The 6,107-nt window shown below is 38.4% G+C and overlaps 1 protein-coding gene across 12 annotated transcripts in view; it reads left to right on the top strand.

Annotated features, from left to right (window-relative positions):
• Window positions 1–6,107, top strand: part of Mef2 (myocyte enhancer factor 2) — a 790,604-nt gene that overhangs the window by 131,720 nt on the left and 652,777 nt on the right. For all 12 annotated transcript variants that reach the window (XM_067106408.1, XM_067106410.1, XM_067106409.1 and 9 more), the window contains one exon: window positions 2,993–3,566. The gene's annotated coding sequence lies outside the window, so the exon portion shown is untranslated. The remainder of the gene's footprint in view (window positions 1–2,992; window positions 3,567–6,107) is intronic.

The raw sequence follows: 6,107 nt of genomic DNA, 5'->3' as shown, positions 1-6,107 counted from the left end.
CGTTTCTGTGAAGGAGGCGGGCCTCCTCAACAAATTTTTAACATATACACACTCAGTGTATATGTACAGCAGAGGTGAATTTACAGATATGATTAAATTATATATTTTTAGATATGTAGTTTATGAAACCCTATTTAAATTTATTTATTCCTTGAGTTTTCTATTTAATTTTAATACGATGTCAGTAATGTAGGCGCTGTGACGCCAGTTTTAGTAGTCATAAATCAGCCAGTTACTTTGGTGTTGAAATGATAATAATAATGATAATAATAATAATATGGAAGGAGTCTCTCTTTTAAGGCAGTGTTATTAAAAGCAGTTTTGCTGCTTCAACGGCCTTTAGTTTGTAGTAGCTCTACAAACTAAAGGCCGTTGAAACAGGAATAATAATAATAATAATAATAATAATAATAATAATAATAATAATAATAATAATAATAACAGCAATAATAATAATTTGTGGAAGTTATGAAATCGAGATTCACTTATTTTTTTTAGAGGAATGAGAACTAACGCTGAAAGTCTCATATGAGGCTTTGTGTCGACGCCATGTTTTTTTAAAAATTTGGCGTTTGTTTTACTTTTTTGCATTTTCCTGTAGTTGGGATTCGTATTTCTGTGATTCTTAGCTGTTTTCCGTTTCCTTTACTCTAAATTGCATATTCTCTTTTCGCTTCGTAACCTGAGTAGGATTTTGGGTTGTCCTTGCAGATGAAATTTCATTTTGTTTTTAGTGCCGTCAGTGCACCTCGTGCGGTGCACTGTAGGCATTACTTAAGGTTCTTTGCAGCGTGCCATCGACCCCTAGCTGCAACCCCTTTCGTTAATTTTACTGTACCTCCTTTCATATTCTCTTTCATCCATCTCCTAACAATTGATTCATAGTACAACTGCTTTGAGGTTTTCCTCCTGTTACACCTTTCAGACCTTTTACTGTCAATTTCCGTTCCAGAGCTGAGTGACCTCGTGGATCCCAGTGCTTGGCCTGTGGCCTAAATTGTATATGTTCTATATTCAATTCTATTTTATAGCCCTTTATATCTTGAGCATTATTTGTAACAATGTTTGAATTTCAAGGTTATCATGTTTTAAAATCCTTTAATAAGTGAGCATTATATGCATTAAAATTGTTGCATTTCAAGGTTACCGTGATTTTCAAACGTTTTCTTTTCTTCATGTGCATTGTGCATCGTAATTATTCGATTTCAAGGTTGTCTTTTGTAAACATTTGAGTTATGAGTGTTGTGTGTTACAGTTATTAGATTTCAAGGTTATCATTTCTATAGACGTTTACTCGATGAGCATTGTGCATCACAGTTATGTGATTTCAAGGCTATATTCTTGTATAGACGTTTTCTTCGAGTATTATGTATCATTTATTTGATTTCAAGGTTATTTTTTTTTTTTAAATAAAGGTTATTTTTTGAAACCTAAAGGTTATTTTTGAAAAGTAAAGGTTACGTAAAAAAAATAAAGATTATAATTGAAAAACATTTTATCCATTGAGCATTATACATTGCAGTGATTTAATTTCAAGTTAATTTTTATAAGCTTTTTCTTCATGAAGTTTATATAGCACTCATTAGATTTCAAGGTTATTTTAAACAGAATTTTTCTTCATGGAAAATGATAGCTTTCAATGATTTAATATCAAGTTTTTTTTTTTATAAACGCTTGCTTCAGTGATTGATTGCAAGTTTATGTCCAAGAATTCCTGCAGACGAGCGTATTTAGGGGGTCCTGCTCAAATCTGTTGCTCGCGTGACAGTGGATGGCGGGGCTGGGGAGACGAATGGGGGGAGGGGGAAGAGGGGTGGGTGTCTGGGGGATTAGCTGATCCAGGAGTAGTAACCGAGCTATGGTCTTTTTTTATTCATCCGTCCAGCATATGGTGCGTGCGTTCTTCATTTCGAAGGGGAAGGGGGGGGAGGGGAAAGAAAGGGGAGATGGGGGTTGTGTATGGGAGGGGTACGGGAGGGTTGCCAAGTAAATAGGGAGGAAATTACGACGGCGACAAGACGCTGGATGTGAGAGAACCCGTGTTATGACAGGTTACGGGTCCCACGACCGATAGGAGAGCCGAATACCTCTGTTTTTCGGGAGGCTAATTGGCCAGACACCCGTTGTATGCCATTGTGCTTCGTTTGTAAATATTCCCCCTCTTTCCCTTAACCCGGGGAGGGGGCAGGAGGGGAGGGGAGGGGAGGGGGAGACGAGGCAGGGAGGCAGGCGTTCGGTTTTGTGGTCGTTGGCTTTTCCTTTCCCATTAGGAGAGGCTACCGTGAGCGTCAGCAGCACTTGTTGCTATGGTTTCGCCGTCTTCGCTCGGTCGCTGGCTGGTTGGTTGGTTGGTTGTTGGCGTCTTCTGTTGGTCTCACATTGCCGACGCGTCTTTCCGCTGGGTTTTGTTTCGAGTGACCTGTTGTTTTTCGCGTCTCGTTCCGGGGGATTTCTTGAGCAGTCTTGTAAGTCATAATTTTTAGAGGCGTTTGTCGATGCATTAGTTTTTTATTTATGTTTTGTTTTTTAAGGTAACATTGAATTATATACAGTATTGACGTGAGTTTTATAAGAAGTTCTGTATCTCCTTGTTCTGTAATTTTAATAAATTGTGCTTTTTTGCATTAGTGCAGGGCACTGAAAGATGTTTATATAATGACATTTCTTTTCTTGCTTTCGAAGAATATCGCGTTATGGAGAAAAGCGGAATACTCGTCTATTGAAAGACCTTTCTTATGCACCGGTATTTTTCTCTTAAAGCTGTTGTTTGACAGAAAACTTACTATGGCCGTCGCATACAGTACTGTACCAAGAAACGTAGTGAATAATAAGTTAGGCCATACTAAAAAAAATGGTCTCTTGACTGAAAAAAGTGTACTTCGATAAATATGAAATTTATTTCGATAAAATTCCTTTGTAGTTATATTGATCAATCTATTTTATTAAATGTTTAAAAAAAAATAATACTAATAAATGTTTCTTTTCTTTCCAGGCTTATGAAAGTGTTATGAATTGCATTTGAGACGACAGATTCAAGGGTATAGTGAGTGTCAATAGTGAGTCAAATCATTATTATACAGATTTACAATGAGAGACTGATTGTCACCGTTGCTATTCTGTGGCCGTATTTTTTGGTGAATTTTAAGAACTGAATTTTTGAAATCTTTGGCGATCTGTTGTGTATGATATAGTTTTCGATTGAAGATGGTCTATCATGCTCAGGAGATAACGTCTGCATTTTGATGTTATAACCTCGCCTTGAATTTATTTGTGTGCATTTTGTATTTTGTGAAAAATAAAATCAAATCGATTGACTATCCTGTGTGGGAAAAATCTTGGTTAACTATCGCGTGTCCTTGTTAATAAGTGATTGGTAGTGATGGGAGATTACTGCAGAGCGTGGTTAGTGCACCGCTAGTGAAGGAACCACTGATGGATAGTAGAAAAGGATAGTTTTGTGACATATTCACTGAATTGATTTTTTTGGGGGGGACCCGTATCGTCAGAAGGAAGACACCGAGTGGCTGTGATGGGTCACTTCGCAGAGGATTCTTCTCTTCTTTAAGGTAAGTTTCAACCTTTGCAAGTTGTTTAGCAGGTGGAAAAGTCATGGAGAAGACTCAAGTAGCCCAGGCCCGAAAAAAGAATGAAGGAAAGCGACCTGTCTCCTGTATGGAACCACAAAATATTCAAGCGAAGATACAGTGCATTACTACCCTAAAGCAATTCTCCCTGTATTTTATAGTTTACATTTTTATCTATTTATATGTTAATTTGTTCATTTATTTTTCGTTTGTCTAATAACTGATCTCTTCTTTCTGTATTGCCTATTAACTTCTGATGCTTCTTTCAATTGAACACCGTATTTTTTTGGAAAGTTTGAATTTCAAGTCAATGGCCCCTTTGGTGGGCTTGTTCCGTATGAACAGGGATCTTCCTCTGAATAAAAAGAATAATAACTCCTGCGTATGTTGATGTAATACAGAGTGTAAAGTACTGTACTCTCTCTCTCTCTCTCTCTCTCTCTCTCTCTCTCTCTCTCTCTCTCTCTCTCTCAGAGGAATGTAGTAACCTGTGATTTCTCAAGCCGACTGATGGAACCGCTCAGGAATGCTCGAGTTTGTCCAGACATTTGGAAAGACAGGGAATTAAGGGTAAAAATTGTTTATGAGAACAGGGTTGGTCTTAGATCGTTTTCATATTAATTATGAAGCCATTCCTGACATTATTATTTTCTACAGGCCTGTGTGTAAGTGATTCGTTATTTCTTCTAGTTTTTGTTAATAATCTTAACGTTGAGTGGCGCTATAAGGTTGCATAAAATTTACAAACATGCGCTGATATTATTGTTATATTATCTATAATGATAGTATCCGAGTAGATCTTGTTTGTCCTCTCCCCGGGTGACAGGAGGGGAGACATGACACAGCTACCCACCCCCTGTAAACTGGTTTGTCCGGCCCGGGGGGTGGCGTGGTAGGTAGGGGGACGGGAAGGTAGAAGGTACATCCATCCTCCTCCTGCAAACCTCTTGTCCGCCTCAGGTGGGGGCGTGGTAGGTAGAGGAACAGGACGGTAAGGGAGACATCCATCCTCTTCCTGCAAACCTGTTTGTCCGGCCCAAGTGGGGGCGGGGTAGGTAGGGGATCGGGAGTTAGGATAGAAGGTACATCCATCCTCCTCCTGCAAACCTGTTTGTCCGCCCCAGGTGGGGGCGGGGTAGGTAGGGGAACGGGAGGGTAGGGGAGAAATCTATCCTCCTCCTGAAAACCTGTTTGTCCGCCCCAGGTGGGGGCGGGGAAGTTAGGGGATCGGGAGGTTAGGGGAGACAGCAGCCCTGGGTTCCAGCGCGCCAACAAGCTCGTATGGTAATAAATAATTATTAAATTCTCTTCTCTCTCTCTCTCTCTCTCTCTCTCTCTCTCTCTCTCTCTCTCAGCATTTTTCCGTAATAACTTGCATCACATGCAATGAGCTCATCCAAGAGAGAAAAAAAGAAAAAATAAGAAAAAATGACGTTAACAAATTCTAGTTTCTTTCTTGAATCTTTTTCGTAGAGGAAAAAAAATGGCTTTAAAGAATCCTAATTTTTCCTTGAGTCCTTTTCGTGTCCTTTCCAAAATCTACCATTTCTTTCCTACAATTAATCATATCAGTTACGTCACGCCATGGAATAATAATAAACCAATAAGATAAAAAGTCTTAAGGTTTTTATCACTCTGTTCAAGTTCTCGTTGTCTTGTGACACTTGCGTCTGTCAGTCTCTCAGTGTGACTGTCTGTCTGTCTGTCTGTTCAGTCTCTTGCAGTCTCATCCATCCCTCCTCGTGGTTCGCTCTGGTTTGAAACCGACATGACGTCATTGCGCTCTGCAGGTATGACGTCATCGCTGTGATTGCTCTGCTGCACGGCTTTTGAATAGTAAGTGTTCTCTGGTACTATATTATGCTAGTGACGGTCAATCTCTCTCTGACCGTCCTTGACCGGTAGGTAGAAGGTGGGAGTCCTAATATTTATCTTATAAAACAAACTTGGTTGCAATATTTTTTCTTAGAAGAAAATTTAGTAGTAATTTTTTTCTTAGGAAAAATTTAGGTGCAATTTTTTTCTTATAAAAAAACTAGTAGTAGTAATTTTTTTCTTAGGAAAAGTTTAGGTGCAATTTTTTTCTTATAAAAAAACTAGTAGCAATATTTTTCTTATAAAAAAAACTTTAGTAGGATTTTTTTCCTTAGAAGGAACTTAGTAGGAGCTTTTTTCTCACACAGAACTTAGGTGCAAATTTTTTCTTATAAAAAAATTAGTAGCAATATTTCTCTTAGGAAAAAACTTAGTTGCGATTTTTTTCATATAAAAAACTCGGTGGAAATATTTTTCTTGAAAAAAAAAAACTTGTCAGCTTAGTTAAGCTATTTCTTCTTAGTAACCACTCCTTTCTACATCATGACGTCATTCTGAGTCGGTTAACGGATTGTGCAGAGAGAGAGAGAGAGAGAGAGAGAGAGAGAGAGAGAGAGAGAGAGAGAAAGGGATCGAGTTATAGTCAGCTGCATCGTTACACAATGCATATTTTAACATGCGTTACATCACTGTATGTTATTCATTAGT

The sequence above is a fragment of the Macrobrachium rosenbergii genome, chromosome 7 (genome assembly GCF_040412425.1).
Source record: "Macrobrachium rosenbergii isolate ZJJX-2024 chromosome 7, ASM4041242v1, whole genome shotgun sequence".
Taxonomy (NCBI): domain Eukaryota; kingdom Metazoa; phylum Arthropoda; class Malacostraca; order Decapoda; family Palaemonidae; genus Macrobrachium; species Macrobrachium rosenbergii.
Note: the sequence above shows the minus strand (reverse complement) of the source record. Positions and strands in the feature narration are given on the sequence as shown.